Raw genomic sequence first — 22,500 nt, forward strand, 5'->3', positions numbered from 1 at the left:
TGTGCGCGTGTGTGTCCTGATCCACACATTAGACATGATGCGGACAGGAGTGTGTGGATCAGGTCAGACATCAGCCAATAATGATGCTCAGAAACACACACAGGAGAGAAGCGTGAAGTCTACGTTCACAGCGAGAGCGAGGAGCACATCCACAACATAATTCACACAGTTCATGCTTCAGGGAATATTCTGGAACGCGTCCACAAATGACCAAAGATAATTTATCAGCCATCTTTTAGGATCTCTCTCCCTCTCTGACCCAGAGCTCAGACTCTCTGAGGGGATGTGTGTGTGTGTGTGTGTGTGTGTGTGGAGCTGGGCGATATGGCACAATAAATGATCACGATAATTTTTTTTATATCGGTCGATTTCGATAATTATCATAATAAATGTGAAATCTTTATATCTATTAATTTTATAGGATTTTCAGCATGCGAATCGCTTTGTGCAGCTGATTTAACACATTTTGTGAAATCCCTGCTGAAAAATCCAGCTTAAACCAGCCTAGGTTGGTTTTAGCTGGTCGACCAGCCTGGCTTTATAGGGGTTTTGGCCATTTCCAGTCTGGTTTCCAGCCATTTCCAGCCTGGTCTGAGCTGGTCAGGCTGGAAAATGACCAGGTAAATCCAGCTAAAACCAGCTTGACCAGCCTGGTATAAGCTGGATATAGCTGGTTTTGGCTGGACTCCCAGCTTGGCTAGGCTGGTCTAGCAGGTTTTAGCTGGTCATCTCCCAGCCTGACCAGCTAAGACCAGGCTGGAAATGGCTGGAAACCAGCCTGGAAATGGCCAAAACCCCTCTAAAACCAGCCTGGTTGACCAGGTAAAATCAGCCAACCAGCCTAGGCTAAACATATGTTTAGCTGTCTGACAATATAAATAAAAAGGAAAGTAAAAAAAGAACAATCTTGATTCAGCATTTACTGTTCAAGTGTTCAACACCCAAGGACATCACCCTACAAGTTATTGAATATTATTGTTCAACATCAGAAAAATAAATAAATAAATAAATAAATAAATAAATAAATAAATAAATAAATAAATAAATAAATAAAACACAAGTTTTGGAACAAGTAAAAGGTGTAACAGAATTTTCAGTTTTGGATGAACTCTCCTTTTATACGGTAAACTATCCTTTAATCTATTTTCTTTAGGGATGCTAACGATTACTTGATGATCTATTGTCAATAACTCTTTAGTCGATAGACCTTATTCAAAAACAAATTTTGCAGTAAACAACATATAATCACATGTTTTAACTCCAAACTCACCTCATGAATAGTAAACACAAATGAAGAAACCCGCGAAATCTTCTGTGGAAATTAGGAGTAAACAGATTTCCCGCGTTTCTTCATGTGCGTTTGCGCAGGTTTGGGAGTTTCGCAGGAGCGCCCCCTGGCCTTCAGGAGGAGACTAACTACAAACAACACCAGATTTCTTTGAGAAGATGTCACAGCTTTGCTTAATCGAGTTTGCGATTTAAATTTGATTATTTTATTATAATTCTCAGTTATTTTGAGCTTTAATGACAAATGCTCAATTACAGTTTCACATCCCTTTAATAATGTGATGTTGGAGAGCAGAAAAAACAAGCAAACAACACTATAAATGTCTTTGAGTTTTTGTCTTATTTTTTAGTTTAAATATAAATAATAAAAAATATGCATAATATTTTAGTTAAAATATTGTTTGTTTTCAGAAAATAATGAGGTAAAATTAAAGGAGTAAAGGAGTTTTTCCTCAAAACAAAGCAAAATAATCATTATATATATATATATATATATATATATATATATATATATATATATATATATATATATATATATATATATATATATATGTTTTTTTTTTTAAAGGAAAAACTAATTTCGACTCTGGGTTTAAGAATTTTCTAGATATTTGGACTAGGAATGAGCAATTAGAGCAGTGTTTTTGCAGTGTATAGATGCGTGAATGATGATCAGTGCTGCGCCTTTATGCGTACAGAGTGTGTTCTCTGTGTGTGTTTGGTCTTCTTGTGTTTTCCCAGCGGGTGGTGCTGCTTTACTGCTGATCTTCACTCTGTCCGCTTCAGTAGAGAGAGGCATTTTGGAAATATTCTGGATTTGAATATCTCTGTTTTCAGCTTTGCATCACTCGTCAGTATCTGTGGTTAATTAAGACTGTCAGCGGTGCCTTGTTCATCTATAATCGTTTTTTATTTTGTTTGTTCATGTCTCTGCTGGTTATTTAATGCTTTTCTTACTTCATATCAGTGGTGTCCAAACCTTTTCCTCTGACGGGCCAAAAACCAGACTTGATTGAGGGTTGTGGGCCGAAGGTCAATATAGCAAACGGTATCACATCACATTTGCCATGGGTAATTTCCTCATTTAATTTTCTAATAGAAAACAAACTAGAAAACATTGCTTTATATGAACTAATTAAAAAGATAATATTTATAATGAACTTATTAAAGTAAAAACAAAAACAATTCCATTTATTACAAAATGGAGTTCAATGCCAAATAGCAAACACAAGTCAAGCTTTTGCATCGATTTGCTTGCAGTGTGCATTGTCCTCTATTCATCGAGAGACAGTACTTACATTATTAACTATCTGGTTCTTTTACAGCATTTAATTAAAATGCTTAATTTCAGTTTGCTATAAAGCAGACAAAAACATTACGTTAAATTCTTAATGACGATCTCTGTTAAAGAAATTCTCCCCAATGCCAACCATCATGCTCTTATCAGCTGAGATGGCCAAATCAAAGATTACCATGGGGCAGCTCTGGCTCGCGGGCCCTGGTTTGAACATCTCTGCTTTATATTATGTCAAAACAAACTTTTATTTTGAGTGAAGGATTAATCTTTGTCCAGCACTAGTTTTAATACTTTATTTCTGATTTTGTTTCTTTAGTATTTCATTATTAACTAAACAATTCTTTTTATTCAAGAGCACTACACTGTGAAAACACTTTTCTCACTAAGTTTTGGTCTTGCTTTTAGTCCGAATATCTGAAAATTCTTAAATCAAGAAGCAGTTTCTTTACAAGCACAAAATATGGTCGTGTTTTCAGAAATAATGAGTCAAAATGAAGTGAGTTTTTCCCATAAAACAAGCATAATAATTTAGTTTTCTCTTTGAAATTATATTATTTTACATACTGCATACTTCACTAGATTATTTTGCTTTAAGGGGTATCTCAATTCATTCTGACCAAGCTGCAACCTCCCGCTCCCCCTCGTGAAGCAACTACAGGAACAACTAAAACTGCAGTCATGGAAATTCCGTTAGTCCTGCTCCATCATAGAGCAGATTTCTATTAAGCCCGCTGTTAAAATGGCCGACTTTACAGCAGAAAAAACATGTTTACAGTCTGCTACAATGCAAAAAATGCTTTTCTTTCTTAGAGTTTTTGTCTTGTTTCTAGTCCAAATATCTACAAATTCTTAAATCAAGAAGCATTTTCTACACTAGCATAACATATTGTCTTGTTTTAAGAAATAATATGCCAAAATAAAGAGAGATCCTCCTTAAATCAAGCTAAATAATCTGCCAATGGGGTAAGCCAAATAATCTTGTTTTTCGATTTGTGATAAGATTATTTTGCTTTTTTTTGCATTTACATTTACATTTAGTCAATTAGCAGATGCTTTTATCCAAAGCGACTTACAAATGAGGACAAGGAAGCAATTTACACAACTAAGAGCAACAATGAATAAGTGCTGTTTCAGGTCTGTAAAGTCTAAGAAGGAAAGCATTAGTAGTATTAGTATTTTTTATTTTATTTTATTTATTTATTTATTTTTTTTGGGTACAGTTAGTGTGATATTCAGAGAGGCAATTGCAGATTAGGAAGTGAAGTGGAGACTAAATAGTTGAGTTTTTAGTCGTTTCTTGAAGACAGCGAGTGACTGCCGTTCTGATGCAGTTAGGGAGTTCATTCCACCAACTGGGCAGATTGAGCGTGAGCGTTCGCAAAAGTGATTTCTTCTCTCTTTGGGATGGAACCACGAGGCGAGGTTCATTCACAGAACGCAAGTTTCTGGAGGGCGCATACATCTGCAGAAGTGAGAGCAGACAAGAAGGAGCAAAGCCAGAAGTCGCTTTGTAGGCAAACATCAGAGCTTTGAATTTGATGCGAGCAGCAACTGGCAGCCAGTGCAAACGGATGAGCAGCGGAGTGACATGTGCTCTTTTAGGTTCATTGAAAACCACTCGTGCTGCTGTGTTCTGGAGCAGATGAAGAGGCTTGATAGAGTTAGCTGGAAGCCCAGTGCAGTGTACAAAGAACTATTTTGGTTAATATAGCTAATATTAGCCTTCATGACAACTGCGAGGGGCTGAATTTTATCATTACTCATCCGTTAAGTTTATATTAAGTTTGCATAATTAAGGGCGTGGCCACTTAAGTGGCAGCTTGGTCTCGCTGGTCACCGTCACTTCACCTCAGCTGATTCCGGCTGATTAGCTGCTGAACTCGGCATATTCATCATATTTTTGGGTTGTTTTATGTGGCTTTACACAGTCAGTTGACCTTATTACTGGCTATGCCTACCCTGCGGTCCACTAGTAGCGTCTTTTGCGTTCTTCTGAAACCTATGGGTGACGTCACAAATACTACGTCCATATCTTTCACAGTCTATGATTATGAGTCATTATTTCTGAAAACAAAACAATTTTCTGTTCGGAAAATGCCTCTTGGTTTAAAGGGCACCTGTGGTGAAAAATCTACTTTTCAAGCTGTTTGGACAGACATGTGTGAGTATAGTGTATATACTGTCATATTCGGGTGAAATAAACACACACAGTCCTTTTTTTCAAATTGAACAACATAATAACGGTGGACCAATTGGAGCGGTTTTCAGATCGACCGCAACTTTGAGTAGGAGTGCGTCCCCCCGCCCACCAATATTGATTGACAGCTGCACGCATTTACATGTCTCCGTAGTAATGCATATACTCATATCGACAAGACAGGACGAGCGCAAAGCAACCAGGAATAAAAGGTCTGCTCAGTTCGCTACGATCATCAATCATCATCCGACGTGATCAAGATGAGATTTACAAGTTTAACATGTTTTAAAACAGAGCACGTGTGTAATGAAGTACAGCCATTCACTTCAGATTCACTTCATCAGCACAGCCTCGTGTCTCTCTGTGTGTCTGTGTGTGTGTCTGCATGTCTGCGCTATGTATGTGTGTCTGTGTCTACGATATGAATGTGTGTCTGTGTCTGCGCTATGTGTGTGTGCGTGTCTACGAAATGAATGTGTGTCTGTGTCTGCGCTATGTGTGTGTGTGCGTGTCTACGATATGAATGTGTGTCTGTGTCTGCGCTATGTGTGTGTGCGTGTCTACGATATGAATGTGTGTCTGTGTCTGCGCTATGTGTGTGTGTGCGTGTCAATGATATGTATGTGTGTCTGTCTTCGCTATGTGTGTGTGTGCGTGTCTACGATATGTATGTGTGTCTGTGTCTGCGCTATGTGTGTGTGTGCGTGTCTACGAAATGAATGTGTGTCTGTGTCTGCGCTACGTGTCTGTGCTATGCGTGTGTGTGTGTGTCTACGATATATATGTGCATGTGAGTCTGCGCTATGTGTATATGCTATGTGTGTGTGTGTCTGCGCTGTGTGTGCGTGAACTTGTTGCAACTTGAATGGTAAAGTTCTTACTGTAGTATTTCACACAAACGTTACCTGAGATCTGCTTCCTGAGGCAGCCGAGGGGGGCAATTGAGGCATGTTGCTGACAGGCACGTGGGAACGGTGGGCTGGGATGACTCGCCTTAAAGGCCCAGTGCAAAAACACAGCAACAACCTTTTCCCAGCTATAATGGAGACTCTTTAAACAGCTCTAATAAATACTCTGATGGGTGTTTTGAGCTGAAATTTTACAGACACATTCTGGGGACACAAAAGACTTATAATAAATATGAAAAGAGGGGTAACCTTTGTGCCCTTTAGGACTTTTTAGATTTTTGGACTAAAAACAAGACAAAAACTCCTGCAAGAAAAGCAGTGTAAAGTCTATATAGTAGTTCACTAACAGAAGGAAACTGGAATGTGAGGTTGTACATATTCCCTCTCCGCTCTACATTTGACTTGGCGTTCTCCTCCAAACACAAACATTTTTGTCAGTGTTTTTTGTCCTCTGACCAGCTATTTCGGGAGCGTTCAGACATCTGATGCGTGAAGCTCCGGGATCCACCTTATGAACTCTCTCGATTACTTTCTTTGGCGTGTCTCTGCTGGCGTTCGCGGCACTGAAACGTCTCAAGACTGAAATTGTGGGCTGCTTACACTGGACACCAGCATTATGACTAATGTGACGGCCAATCCTCGCAGTCCAACACATTCTCGCTTGGTCAGAGCCCACTTTTTGATGCATTTTCATATTTTTCTATTCGTTTCTTTCATTGCTTTCTATATAAAGCCTCTGGCATTGATATGTGAGACTTTTAGTGTTATGATTAAATCACATATTGGGTAATAATTTAGCATCACAGGATCATTGGAAATACATGCTGGAGCTTATATTTTTGTGAAACAGCAAAAAAAAAAAAAAAAAAAAGTAATTCAGTAATTTTGAAAGCCTGCACTATTAACCCCCCCCCCCCCCTCCCCAAAAAATGGCAATTTTCCACATTAAGTAATTTAAGTTTTTTTATTGTTCATTTCTGCTTTTGAATTGCATTATGAGATCTTGATCTTTCTTTCAGTATCTTTTAATCTTGAAAAGTTGCAAAAAGTGACTTTACAAACATTTTTAATAGTGTGCAGTGCTATATTGTCTGGGTTGGTGTTGTACACTCACGGGCCACTTTATTAGGTACACCTGTCCAACAGACTGGTTTCAGCTAGGCCACAGTAACTCAAATAACCAATTCATTATGTAGTCCGAAAGACTTCTCTGCGGCTCATCTCCCTTTAAACAATCTTTTTAAAGTGCTAATGGGCCCTGGATTTTATCTGCAAATACCAAAACATTTAGGGTGAACCCTAAACTAGACTGGATTACCTCTCTAGCTGCCTAAAGGAGCCAGGGCAATCCTTCCTCCTAGTCGTGGTTCAATTCAGAGCAATACGCATTTTAATGACTGATGGAAACGCTCAAGCGCACCCTGACTTTGGGGATGGTACGCACTCGAGTGCTGATGATGCACTCACAGTTGTTTTAAGATCTCAGCAAACATCCTTGATCACTTTGAATGATTCGCGTAATACCAAAGATGGCCACTGGGAGAGAGCTTTATATATAGCTGTAGTAGTAATTTCACGTAACGGAAACGCAGCAGGATACCGAGTAGTCGTTCACTGTACTCAAATGGCCTCCACAGTCACCAGAGCTCAATCCAATAGAGCAGCTTTGGGATGTGGTGAAACGGGAGATTGGCATCATGGATGTGCAGCCGACAAATCTGCAGCAACTGTGTGATGCTATCATGACAACATGGAGCAAAATCTCTGAGGAATATTTCCAGCAGCTTGTTGAATCTACACTATCAAGGATTAAGGCAGTTCTGAAAGCCTAAAGGGGTCTGATCTGGTGCTAGTGAGGTGTACCTATTAAAGTGGCCGGTCAGTGTATGTGACGAGTCATCAAATGAGTTCAGTCAAACAAAAACGTCAGATCTATAATAAGCGATGTGGCATCAAAGCCCGTTTCTAAACCCTACCTTTTCTGGCCTGGTCAATTTGCTTGTAGCTCACTTTGTACAGTGTTGTGTTTGTGCTGCAGAGCGCCCGGGTTCGAGTCTGGTAAAGCACGCTTACACAAAAGAGTTAAAAGCAATGTAAAATCAAGGTAAACTGTGCTGGGAGTGCACTTTTCTCTCGTTTTCTCACTTTTCTCTGTTTCTGAAAACACTATTGGTTGGGTTTTAGCTCACTGTTTCGCTCACTGATTTGTAACACAAGCTCCGCTGTCTCATGGATTTCTTCAAGAATGACGTGTATCTGAAACAACCGACTAATCATAACAGATTTTAAATTCGAAAAAAATGTACAAATTTTAGTGCATTTAAGAGAAATAGCGTATTGCAAAAAATGTATACAGCACCCTCTAGTGGATTTACAAGAAATAGCATATTGCAAAGAATGTACACTGCACCCTCTAGTGGATTTATAAAAAATGGCAAGTATGAGATATTGTGGCCCAGTAACGTTTTTGAGATTGTCCTCGAGTGGATTTACGAGAAATGGCACACTGGTAAAATTTTACAGAGCGCCCCCTGTTGTATTTAAGAAATAATAACACATTGTCAAAAATGTAAACAGCACCCTCTAGTGGATTTACGAGAAAGGTACATTGGTAGAATTTTACAGAGCGCCCCCTGTTGTATTTATGAAAAATGACACATTGTCAAAAATGTACACAGCGCTCTCCGGTGGTTTAACGAGAAACAGCACATTGGCATAATGTACACAGCGCTCTCTGGTGGATTTATAAAAAATGTCTCTTTTTAGAAATTGTGGCCCAGTAACGTATTTGAGATTCTCAAAATGTACACAGCGCCCTCTAGTGGATTTACGAGAAATGGCACGCTGGCAAAAATGTACACAGTCCCCCTGGTGGATTTTCAAGAAATGGCACATTGTCAAAAATGTACACAGCACCCTCTAGTGGATTACGAGAAAGGGCACATTGTCAAAAATGTACACAGCGCTCTCTGGTGGATTCACAAGAAACAGGACATTGGCAGAAATGTAGTAGATTTTGTTAGAAATGTACAAAGCGCCCTCTGGAGGATTTACTTGAAATAGCACATTGGTATAAATGTACACAGCGCCCTCTAGTGTATTTATGAGAAATGGCACATATGGGAAAATGAGGCTCAGTAGCGTATTCGAGATTGTCAAAAATGAACACAGCGCCCTCTGGTTGATTTGTGTGGAAAAAAAACAGTAATATAGATGTTTTTACATTTCCCCAAAATGCATCCCGGTGCACATATATCTCCAATAATCCTGGGTTGATTAACACGGCGAGCTGCGGTGCGTTTCTCAATCTCTCAGCTCAGAAATTGAGCATTTACAGTGCGCTGATGATGAACTAATTTCTTTTGCTGCCCTAAATTGACTCGTTCATATGCTGTTTTTGATTTAGGCACTCAGTAAATCTTTCCTTTGTTTCTCTCTCATCACATATATATTGCTCATGTGTGAACAGGGCTGCATGTGAGCGAGATGCTGGAGTTCACGCGGCAGTCATATAAATCTCCAGCTGGGATCGGGCTTCTCTGTGTGGGCCGAGAGCTCCAGGATCCAGCCGTGGAGAAAAGCGCAGCGCGGTAGTTTGGCTCCAGCTGGCCACGGCGGCTGAAAGATGTGTTTGTTGTAGAGTCGGTGTGGCCATCTGGGTATAGACCTCTTGTCAGCGTGTGCAGAAGAGAGCGTGGCGTCCGCTGCCAGAACAAACACTAATAAAGCAAAAAGAGCGTTCTATGGCCGCCTCTCCCCCTCAGAGATGGATTTCCTCGCCGTAATGATATTCGGGAGTGTGTGGGAGGGATTCTGGGCACTCCGCACTCTCGCTTTTAATCTCATGTCATGGTTTGTGCGGTCGTCTCCACACAAACACATGTCTGAAATAAAGAAACAGAAAATAGTAGCTAATGCTGAGGTGTTATTATTCTACTCTTTTTACATGGACTTGGTAAGGTCACTACATTGTGCTTAAAAATATTACCTCCCTTATGAAAAATCACTCGTAGTAAATACTGCAGTGTTTACCAACCATTCTACAGTCACGTACTTGAGACTGGTGATTCTACAGTTGCTAAGGTAACAACAACTACAGCAATTGATATGCTGTGGTGAATCTGCAGTTGCTATGGTAACACAATAACTATAGTAATTGATCTGTTGCTGTGATTCTACAGTTGCTATGGTAACACAACAACTATAGTACTGTAAATAGTCTGTTGTGGTGATTGTACAGTTGCTATGGTAACACGACAACTATGGCAATTAATCTGTTGCTGTGATTCTACAGTCGCTATGGAAACATAACTATGGTACTTTATCTTTTGTTGTGATTCTACAGTTGCTATGGTAACACAACAACTATAGTACTGTAAATAGTCTGTTGTGGTGATTCTACAGTTGCTATGGTAACAGAACAACATAGTAATTGATCTGTTGTGGCGATTCTACAGTTGCTATGGTAACACAACAACTATAGCAATTAATCTGTTGCTGTGATTATACAGTCGCTATGGAAACAACTATGGTACTTTATCTGTTGTTGTGATTCTACAGTTGCTATGGTAACACAACAACTATAGTAATTGATCTGTTGTGGCGATTCTACAGTTGCTATGGTAACACAACAACTCTAGTAATTGAAAGGACCAGTTCACTATAGTAAATACTACAGAATTTTGAAGCATTCATAAAGTGCTATATATATATATATATATATATATATATATATATATATATATATATATAGAAAGAGAGCGATAGAGTTTTTGTTATTTATTTATAGTTACCTAGTTAAATGACTTTATTTAAAAATGTAAGTACAATGTAAAGTTAAAAATGTACAGTATGTACATATTAAGCGCAGCATAATAAATTACTGATTTAAATATCTGTACATAAATAAAGCCACTCGATGTGAAGTGTATACATACATATATATATATATATATATATATATATATATATTTCTAAATTTCTATTTGTATGTCTAAATAAAGAAAACAGTAGGTTAATGATGAACTCTTATGGACCCATATAAAGTTTATAAAGTCATTTCACTGAGCTTAATAATACTGCCAGACAAACTGGTAAACGAAAATATTATTTTGTTCAATGTTTTAAAAATCCAGAAATACTAGATTATTTTATAAATTAGGTCAGATTAGATTAGGTCAGATTACGTATATTCTTGAACTTTGAAATCTCTTACATACATAGAAAAAATACTCAAAGATGATTTAAGTTAAGTGGTTGTAAACAAGTTGGGCTCAATTTAAACAAACAAATGAAGTTGTACATTACTAAACTGAATTTGTTTGTTTAAATTCAACCCATATATATTGTTTGCAAATATAGCTTTTTCGATATATAGTAAATTGCAGATTTGAGAATTTACTGATTAACATAATTATTCTTCACAATAATGCTTAATAATAATATTTAACTTTTGTCAAATCAATCTCAGTAACACTTTATAAGTAAAGCTACAAAGAATTTGAAAATAATTGACTATTTTGTTAATTCATAGCTTATATTTGTGTAATATGAACACAGCGTGATGAACCGCCAACTATTGCAGCAAATGTTTAACACAGCGGATGCCCTTTCAGCTGCAACCCAGTACTGGGAAACAACCATACACACTCATTCACACACACAGTCATACACTATGGCTAATTTAGTTGATCAGTTCCCCTATAGCGCATGTGTTTGGACTGTGGGGGAAACCGGAGCACCCGGAGGAAACCCACGCCAACACGGGGAGAACATGCAAACTCCACACAGAAACACCAACTGACCCAGCCGAGACTCAAACCAGTGACCTTTTTGCTGTGAAGCCACAGTACTAACCAATGCGCCACCATGCTGCTTAATCTTTAAACCGATTGTTTTTATTTCTGTTTCTCTTCCCACCAGCTGTTTTTTTTTTGTTCTGAACCATGTTTTTAATTTGTGATGGTATCTGTGGCATTATGCTGGGCATCCGCGACTCTGAACTGAACACAGCCGTGTTTGTCAGTATGTGTGTGTGAGGCTCCTGCTGTGTTGGCCAGGCATGCAGGCTACAGATAACCAAATCTGTGTAAAAAAACAGCCCTAAAGGCAGGAAAAAAAATAAAAACTCAAAACTGGGATGATGAAAATAACAGGTCTAGCACTCTTAGTTCACAGCAGAGTTCCAGCTGGGTGTGAAGAAAAAAGCAGCTCTCACTGTTGTGTGTTTTTGAGCACAGATTCCTGAAAAACAGACAGAACAAACCCACAATACCCATCTGAACACTGATAATCTGTGATCCTTATCTTATGCTGCACGGCTGTATTTTTGCCAATCACCCGAAATATATTGTATGGCTCACAATGATGCAGTTTAATTAATAACGCAATTTGTTTTATGAAGATATTTTCAAGACATTATAAGACATTTCCTAAACAAACTGAGTCAAAAGCTTAATTTTTAATTAGTAATACACATTGAGGGCGGCACGGTGACTCAGTGGTCAGCACAGTGGCCTCACAACAAGAAGGTCTTGGGTTCGAGTCCTGGCTGGGTCAGTTGGTGTTTCTGTGTGGAGTTTGCATGTTGTCCCCGTGTTGGTGTGGGTTTCCTCCGGGTGCTCCGGTTTCCCCCACAGTCCAAACACATGCGCTATAGGGGAACTGATCAACTACACTGGCTGTAGTGTATGAGTGTGTATGGGTGTTTCCCAGTGTCGGGTTGGGTCTAGAAGGGTGTCCACTGTGTAAAACATATACTGAAATAGTTGCCTGTTCATTCCACTGTAGTGACCTCTGATAAATAAGGGACTAATCCAAATGAAATGAATGAATATACATTGCTAAAAACTTACTTTGTACAACCTTAAAGTTGTTATTAGCAATATTTAGATATTCCGCATGTACGCATATTTCAGATTTTTAAATAGTTGTATCCTGCACTATTGCATCTCAGTCCTAACAAACCATTTAACAATGGAAATCCAACTGTAGGCTTGGTGTGTCCTGGCTTAACATCACTGACAGATTATTCGATTGGTTACCTACAGTCAGGGCCGGCGCGTCCATAGAGGCGACCTAGGCGGCCGCCTAGGGTGGCAGTATAGAGAGGGCGGCATCCGCGACACCTCCCTCACCACCCGCGTCCTCAGATATATTCGCGCATAGACGAAAGAATAGAGAGTGTGGCGTCAGCGACATCTCCATCAGCACCCGCGTGTGCTCAATTATATCCGTGCATAGGGCGGCAGAATTGAGGTCTGCGACACCCGCGCATCCTCAATTATATCCACGCATAGGGTGGCAGAATAGAGAGCGCAGTGTCCGTGACACCTCCCTCCCTCCCACCTTCAGCACCCGCGTGTCCTCAGTTATATCCGCGCATAGTGCGCTGGAAAAGAGGTCCGCGACACCTCACTTCATTTTCATAACCGGTCACTTTCGTTTTCACATTGGGTTTGAGGGTGGCATGATCGTCCTCTGCCTAGAGCGGCAGTTCAGCTTGCTCCGGCCCTGCCTACACTCCCGTTTTTCAGACCCCGCCCCACTCTTCAGTTCACAATCAGATCCCAAGCCTCCCCCGCTCTTTCAGTTCGCGAATCCCCCTCCAATAGGGTATATGCCGAGCTAGTTCTGTTCCCATGCTGATACACTTCTGTTGAGCTGTTATTGTGAACTTTTTCCCATTTTATACGGTTCCTTATACAGCATCAATGTTGTAATGTCATTAAAATACATTCAGTTAAATAAACTTTAGCATTTATTTAGTTGCTCAAGCGTAAAACGAGACAAAAGGCCGTTTACTCGCACGCGCCCGTCAGAATCGGCAGGCTAACGCAGAAACGCCATTGAATATACTGGGGTAAAATAAATGCTCATGTTATAAAGATATGGCGGGGGAAATGTAGTGTAGTGCAGTGCTTCTTGTACAATCTTGTACAATCACTCAGCCAGTGGAGATCGCTGATTTTAAAAGAAAACAGACCTTAAACGCACCGGATTTTGCATTGGCATTCAATTCGCCGGAAGCGCTTAACCCAGGTTACTGGCAAATTAAAAGCCCTATTAGCATGCTTCGGCACATACCCCATTGCCCCAATGGATCTCCCAGATTTTCAGAGACAAATATTGGCAGATATGGTACTGAGTCAGAAACATTCATTAATTTAATTATTTTTTAAAAACCCTCCCACAATTACAGCTTCACATTTTTGGACTCCAAAATGCTGTTTTTGTGATCCTTCTTTACTTGCATCATTCTTGTAGCTGAACAGCCAATCAGAGAGCTCTCTTTCACCGACGGCTGAAGCAGATTCTACATGTTTAAAGAGTCAAAAACGTAATTTGTGGTTTCAAAATCCTAAAACAAAAGAAAGCAAAAGAAAAAACTTCCAGAATGTCTTTCTAACATCCCACATTTGAACCCCAGATTATTAAATCTGATAGTCAGAATTGATCAAATCTCAGTTTAATGCAGTGCAGGAGTACCACAGGGCTGTGTGCATGGCCCACTTTGAATCTCAATTAAAGGGCAGTTTTTATGCAGAAATGACCTTTATGCGGGGTTTAAACCCAGTTGTGTGTGTGCGATCAGTGTGTGAGTATCTCCAGCAGCCTTTAATGGTGAACATGAGTTAATTATGTTTGTTCTAATCAGACTTGATAAAGGAAACACTTTGATGGACATTCTCCCTTTGTGCATGTCATCAGAGGCAGAAGCCCCGCCCACTAGTGACCATCTCTCCCTCATTAGCATAGAACGTTAGTCTTGTTTTTAAATCTGCCACTATGCTGACACACAGGCATTAGTAGCTCCGCCCTCTTTTGAAAAGAGCACAATCTCATTTGCATTTAAAGCAACAAAACGCCACAATTAGGATCAACGCTTAAAAGGGTCAGTTTCAGACAGCAGGAGAACATTATCGGTGTGATATTCTCAGCTCAAACTCACACACACACACTCTAGACACAGCAGAGACGCATTTACAGCTTGTATAAAGGGGCAGAATAGTTTTCCTTTAAACAAGGCGCGTGGAGCTGTCAAAATCAGCCACAAGGAAACAATTCACTGAAGTGTCCACTCCAGAAACAGCACATGAATCCTCTCCAGACAGCCGCGATGGACTGCCAGGATGCAGCATTACAAAGAAACTGTTTGTTATTGCCGGGCCTGAGGTGAGCAGATAAGATATGAAGTGGCAAAATGAAGATGTTTTGACCCCGCGGCCAGATATTCTGTGGAAGGATGTGTTGTAGGGCCATGATGATGGAGTAATGGGAAATGAACGTGTAATGGAAATGAAGCACACTGGGGTGGGTGGATCTCATGCCATTATAGTGATCAGAATCAGATCTAAATGGACCCTACTCATCAGTCCTCGGCATCTTAATTCCTTGTTTTTAATGTCTTGATTTTAAGAAATGTATGAATATAAATAGTAAGGTGTGTGTAATGCAGTGTCTATGGGGCTGGTACAGTCACCTTCTCTGTTCTGGCTGTCGTTATCAGTATCACACTGATGTTTTTTCCTTTTTTGAAAGTCGTGAAATCCCCCTCATGAAGCTTTTCCAACACAGGCCCATTCTCAAAACTTCCCCCTATATACATTTCTGGAGATCGTGAATTATGTAGCCGGAGGTACGTATGGCTGCTGTGGTGAGGGAGGAGGGCTGAGAGCCGTGAGGGTGTGAGTGAGATAATCAGGCACACCTGGATGCATCACCTGCCTTGAGTCTCATGGAGGAGCCCTGGAAGCTAGACACCGGTGCTAGATGAGAGAGGACCAGGCCCGGACATATTATGTGACATATTACACGCAACTCACTCCCACCGCTCTTCAGGTACGTCACACGCAACTCACCCCCACCGCTCTTCAGCTACGTCACACGCAACTCACTCCCACCGCTCTTCAGGTACGTCACACGTAAGTCACTCCCACCGCTCTTCAGGTACGTCACACGTAAGTCACTCCCAACGCTCTTCAGGTACGTCACACGCAAGTCACTCCCACCGCTCTTCAGGTACGTCACACGCAAGTCACTCCCACCGCTCTTCAGGTACGTCACACGCAAGTCACTCCCACCACTCTTCAGGTATGTCACACGCAAGTCACTCCCACCGCTCTTCAGGTACGTCACAAGCAAGTCACCCCCACCGCTCTTCAGGTACGTCACACGCAAGTCACCCCCACCGCTCTTCAGGTATGTCACACGCAAGTCACTCCCACCGCTCTTCAGGTACGTCACACGCAAGTCACTTCCACCGCTCTTCAGGTACGTCACAAGCAAGTCACCCCCACCGCTCTTCAGGTACGTCACACGCAAGTCACCCCCACCGCTCTTCAGGTATGTCACACGCAAGTCACTCCCACCGCTCTTCAGGTACGTCACACGCAAGTCACTCTCACCGCTCTTCAGGTACGTCACACGCAAGTCACCCCCACCGCTCTTCAGGTACGTCACACGCAATTCACCCCCAACGCTCTTCAGGTACGTCACACGCAACTCACCCCCACCGCTCTTCAGGTACGTCACACGCAACTCACTCCCAACGCTCTTCAGGTACGTCACACACAAGTCACTCCCACCGCTCTTTAGGTACGTCACACACAAGTCACTCCCACCGCTCTTCAGGTACGTCACACGCAACTCCCCCCCACCGTTCTTCAGGTACGTCACACGCAAGTCACTCCCACCGCTCTTCAGGTATGTCACATGCAAGTCACTCCCACCGCTCTTCAGGTACGTCACACGCAAGTCACTCCCACCGCTTTTCAGATACGTCACACGCAACTCACCCCCACCGCTCTTCACGTACGTCACATGCAAGTCACCCCCACCGCTCTTCATGTACGTCGTTGTCTACCTCGGAATTGACTTTTCCCAACTTGGGATGTCTGGATTAGGAACAAGGCAAAACTGTAGGTAAGAAAAGTGTTTTTGCAGTGTAGATCTCAATTATTTTTCATTTTCTGAAAGTGGTGTAAACAGTATCGTACAGTTTTTCTTAGATTTTTTTTTAATTATAAGGAATATAAAAATATATTTGTGGTACTTTACAATTCACTGAGCTCTAACTTAAACCAACTATAACGACCCACAAATGTGAAAATGACCATTACTGCAACTTACATTATCTGAGACACACACACACACACGTGAACACACACACACACACACACACACACACACACACACACACACACACATCCACACACACACACACACACACACACACTGTTATAAGCAGTGTAGTTCTCCGCTAACTAAAGACTTTGTGCTAACTAAAGACAGTCTTGGGAATTCACACTTGTATATTTGTGTCACTCTTTAGTGGTTATGACACATAATTTTACATCTGTGGTATGTGCATGACCTGTCAATGTGTTAGGTAACCCTAATGAGCGAAAGCAAATGCGAAAGTAAAGGATCTGCATTCGCTCTGGTGGCATTCCAGCGAGTCCCGCTTGCACTGCCGCTTCCTGCCTGCGAATGCAATCAGAGGGAAACAGAGGTGCTTCCCCGAGCCACGGCTTCCAGATAACACTCGTTTATCACACGTTTGTTCCACCCGTTCAGACCTCCGGCCGCTTTCAACCTCAGGACACACTCAAACAAAATCATTCAGGGGATTTACTACATTATCTTTTAAAGTAAAAGATCGCAAACAATGTATATGAGCTGGATTTAAACAAACATATGACATGTAGGAATGTTCAACTTCATTTGTCTGATTAAACTCAGCCCATATGCAATTGTTTGCAACCATTCATTCTCCTTCGGCTTAGTCCCTTTATTTATCATGGGTCAGCACAGCGGAATGAACCGCTAACTATTCCAGCATATGTTTTACACAGCGAATGCCCTTCCAGCAGCAACCCAGTACTGGGAAACACCCATACACACTCATTCACACACACACACAGTCATACACACCGGCCAATTTAGTTGATCAGTTCCCCTATAGCGCATGTGTTTGGACTGTGGGGGAAACCGGAGCACTCAGAAGAAACCCACACCAACACGGGGAGAACATGCAAACTCCACACAGAAACACCAACTGACCCAGCTGGGAGACCTTCTTGCTGTAAGGCCACAGTGCTAACCACTGAGCCACTGGGAGAAAGTGTCAGTGTGTACACACACACACACACACACACACACACACACACACACACACACACACACACATGAACGTACACTTATCTCTCTGCTGTGTTCAGACTCTTCATGGCTCTGGGTTTCCTCCAAGCCTCTTCATGCTAGTATTAAAGCTGTTGGCAGATTGACTCTCCTCTGGCGGGTTACTAAGGGATGCCAGTCTTCATTGGTGGGCACGGCTTTAGGGAAGCGCTCCACCATCTCAGATCCAGATCTCTCGCCGAGCGCTGAAAATAGAGCAGTTCAACCTCAAAAACACCATAATTGCTCAGATTACACGCTAGAAAAGCTGAACAGCAGAAGAAAAATGCACCACATCGCTCAATACTGCAGTGGTAGGAGAAGAGGGACGACTTGTTCAATTAAACACAGCCATTCTTTAACATTCACATGGTCTCACTGGCTGCTGGATGAGGACACACTGACAGAAATGACCATGCACAAATTCAATTAAATAAATTGATAATTTAGGAAGCTTACACTGCAAAAAAGGTGCTTAGTTGGAGTTTGTGTCTTGTTTCTAGTCCAAATATCTAAAAACTCTTAAATCAGTCAGCATTTTCTGGACAAGCACAAAATATTGTGAGGTTTTCAGAAATAATGAGTCAAAATGAAGAGAGTTTTTTCTTAAAACAAGCAAAATAATATTGTTTTTGGTTTGGAAGATGATTATTTTGCTTGTTTTAATGAAAAACTCTTAATTTCGATGACACAATATTTTGAGCTTGTCTAGAAAATGCATCTTGATTTAAGAGTTTTTAGATATTTGGACCTGGAAGAAGACAAATAGTTGTAAGAAACTATTTTTTTGCCTTGTAAATAAGTCAAAAAGCAAAAAGAAAAAATCACAATAAGAAAAAATTAACAACTGATTAAAGCAGAACAAAAAAACAAACAACTAAGCGTTCAGGAAAAAATCATTTCCAGATGAAAACATTAAGCTTAGTTCACACCAGACATAAATCCTGCTATTCTCCGGTAAATGAGTGCATGAAGCTGAATTTTGGGTTTACTCTCTTCATTCAAGTCAAATTAGCTTCATTTGTGCTGAAGTTCACTTCACAATAGACGTGGATTCGTCGGCAGGGACAGTGCTTGCCGGTATGGACCCTATGAGAACAGGTGTCGCAGATAAAAGTGAAGAGCTGGGAAGTTGGTGGGAAGGGGTGGGGTGTCCCAGACAAAATTGAAGAGGGAAGGGGTGTTGGGCGGGTGGTGTAATTGAATAGCAGGGGGTTTGGGGGCCCTAATATTTACTGGTGGGGAGTGGGGGCATAGGGATGGAGTGGGGGTGTGGATATCACAGACAAAAGTAAAGAGGAGGGGTGTGGGGGCGGGGTTGTTGCTGATGAAGGTGAAGAGCAGGGGTGGGGGGAATGGGGGTGTGGCCGATGCGGTTATCATGAACTGAATTGAGGGGGGGGGGGGGGATGGGGGTTGGGCTAAGCACCCGTAGGAAACCCACTCCAACACGGGGATAACATGCAAACTCCACACAGAAACACCAACTGACCCAGCCGGGACTCAAACCAGTAACCACTGTGCCACCATCCCGCCCTCAGAAACTACCTGTTTTAATCAAATATCTTGACCAATTAAGATTTGATTTAGTGATATAATCCTAGAAGTGTTTATTGACAGATCATCTCAGACTTTTGGACTCCACTGTATGTGACATTGAGGAATTCAGGCATTTGCAGATTTGATTACACCACGAGTGAAGGAAAGAGTGATGAAAATACTTTCCAGAGAGAGAGAGAGAGAGAGAGAGAGAGAGAGAGAGAGAGAGAGAGAGAGAGAGAGAGAGAGAGAGAGAGAGAGAGATGGTCTCTGTTTCACCGCATGCACTAAAGCATTTGCAGGAGAGCCACAGTTCAGTGCAAAAGCCCAAACAAACAGAGGAAGAGCAGAAGAACAAAGCGGGACAGAGGAGCGCCGATCGCCAGAGCTGAGCATTCCTGCTCCATGGAAATTCAAGGATTTAAAGGAGAGCTGTTCTGCCCCTTTTACAATCTCTGATGTCTCTAGTGGCTCAGTGGTTAGTGCTGTCGCCTCACAGCAAGAAGGTCGCTGGTTCGAGTCCCAGTTGGTGTTTCTGTGTGGAGTTTGCATGTTCTCCCCGTGTTGGTGTGGGTTTCCTCCGGGTGCTCCGGTTTCCCCCACAGTACAAACACATGCGCTATAGGGGAACTGATCAACTACACTGACCAAAGTGTATGAGTGTGTGTGAATGGGTGTGAATGGGTGTGTATGGGTGTTTCCCAGTACTGGGTTGCAGCTGGAAGGGCATCCGCTGTGCAAAACATATGCTGGAATAGTTGGCGATTCATTCTGCTGTGGCGACCTCTTATAAATAAGCGACTAAGCCGTATATAAGAGATATAAGAGACTTCAGCTGTATATACTTACTCCTACTCTGCATGCAGTGTGTGTGTGTGTGTGTGTGTGTGTGTGTGTATGTGTGTGTTTGTGTGTGTGTGTGTGATAAGCTGCAGTTGAATGAGTGGAGATTCGTCCGCCATGCCTGATGATAACAGAACAATGTGGCAGGAGCTGCTGTCTTCTCCAGGGGCCAGAGATTAGCCCTCATGCCTTCCTCTGGAAAACACACGCCGTCCCGCAGGAAACACTCATCAGACTGCACTCTTTCACCTCTTCCTCCACTTCGATTCTCTCCATCGTGGCCCCATCAGTTCCCACTATAGGGCTGCACTATACTGGAAAAATCTGATATTGTGATTATATAGTTTTGCTAACCGGCCACTTTATTAGGTACACCTTACTAGTATCAGGTTGGACCTCTCTTGCCTTCAGAACCGCCTTAATCCTTCATGGCAGAGATTCAACAAGCTACTGGAAATATTCCTCAGAGATTTTGCTCCATATTGTCATGATAGCATCACACAGTTGCTGCAGATTTGTCGGCTGCACATCCATGATGCCAATCTCCCGTTCCACCACATCCCAAAGCTGCTCTATTGGATTGAGCTCTGGTGACTGTGGAGGCCATTTGAGTACAGTGAACTCATCGTCATGTTCACCAGTCTGAGATGATTGAGCTTTATGACATGCTGCGTTATCCTGCTGGAAGTAGCCATCAGAAGATGGAGACACTGTGCTCATAAAGGGATGGACATGGTCAGCAGCAATACTCAGGTAGGCTGTGGCGTTGATGCTCAATTGGTACTAATGGACCCAAAGAAAATCTCCCCCACACCATTACACCACCACCACCAGCCTGAACCGCTGATACAAGGCAGGATGATCCATGCTTTCATGTTGTCTGAGCCGAGCATCCGAATGTGTCAGCAGAAATGGAGACTCATCAGAGCAGCAACGTTTCTCCAATCTTCTATTGTCCAGTTTTGGTGAGTCTGTGTGAATTGTAGCCTCAGTTTCCTGTTCTTAGCTGACAGGAGCGGCACCCGGTGTGCTCTTCTGCTGCTGTAGCCCATCCGCCTCAAGGTTGGCCGTGTTGTGTGTTCAGAGATGCTCTTCTGCAGAGCTCGGTTGTAACGAGTGCTTATTTGAGTTACTGTTGCCTTTCTATCAGCTGGAACCAGTCTGGCCATTCTCCTCTGCCCTCCAGCATCAACAAGGCATTTGCGCCCACAGAACTGCCGCTCACTGGATATTTCCTCTTTGTCGGAGCATTCTCTGTAAACCCTAGAGATGATTGTGCGTGAAAATCCCAGTAGATCAGCAGTTTCTGAAATACTCAGAGCAGCCCGTCTGGCAGCAACAACCATGCCACTCTCAAAGTCTCTTAAATCCCCTTTCTTCCCCATTCTGATGCTCGCTTTGAACTGCAGCAGATCCTCTTGACCATGTCTACATGCCTAAATGAGCTGCTGCCATGTGATTGGCTGATTACCAATTTGCATTAACAAGCAGTTGGACAGGTGTACCTAATAAAGTGGCCGGTTAGTATATATATATAAACAACAGAGCAAAGATATGAAAGTGAAATAAACTGTGCCTTATGTTTTTTGGAGAGGCAGACGGTATTGAAAAATAGATATTGAACAATCAAACATAAAATAACAACATAACGACAATATAAAAATAATCTCTTTATCCTTTTCCCAGTACTGGGTTGCAGCAGTAAGGGCATCTGCCATGTAAAACATATGCCAGAATAGTTGGCGGTTCATTCCACTGTGGCGACCCCTAAGGGACTAAGCTAAGGAAAATGAATGAATCTTCATCCTTTAATAAATAATCTTGTGATGTGTCTACTGCGGATACACACTTTGCCATATCGATGCTCAAGCTCAGCCCGACTGTACAGACAGAATATTCACATTTGGTCCACAAAGTGATGAATACTGGGACCACACACACACACACACACCCACGCAAACACATATGGCTTAAATGTTCTATTCTCAGCTATACGGCCCGCTTCCTTCCTGTTGCGTGTGTTGGGCTGGAGGAAGTGCTGAAGAAGACATGTGCTCAATGTATGCTCTTTCCTCAGGGACTCCTTCATTTTCCATGGAGTGTCCGCTGGAAGTCACATCTGCTGCGTCACAATGAGCGCTCAGACCTGGAGCTGCTGCTGTAATTACAGGCCATTAATGCAATCACTGCGGCTCAACAGCTGCACAGGACAGACAGCAGCGCTTCAGCTTCGTTAAGCTCATACTGGG

General features: G+C 42.0%; 1 long non-coding RNA gene across 3 annotated transcripts in view; it reads right to left on the reverse strand.

Annotated features, from left to right (window-relative positions):
• LOC147836973 (uncharacterized) overlaps positions 1-22,500 on the reverse strand; it is a 307,385-nt gene that overhangs the window by 17,857 nt on the left and 267,028 nt on the right. For 2 of the 3 annotated variants that reach the window (XR_015478067.1, XR_015478066.1), the window contains exon 8: positions 17,888-18,075. This is a non-coding gene — a long non-coding RNA (uncharacterized LOC147836973). Of the gene's footprint in view, positions 1-1,270; positions 1,324-17,887; positions 18,076-22,500 lie in introns of those variants that run through there. The other variant, XR_015478072.2, reaches the window with a different exon arrangement.

The sequence above is a fragment of the Danio rerio genome, chromosome 2 (genome assembly GCF_052040795.2).
Source record: "Danio rerio strain M-AB ecotype USA chromosome 2, GRCz13ab, whole genome shotgun sequence".
Lineage (NCBI taxonomy): Eukaryota > Metazoa > Chordata > Actinopteri > Cypriniformes > Danionidae > Danio > Danio rerio.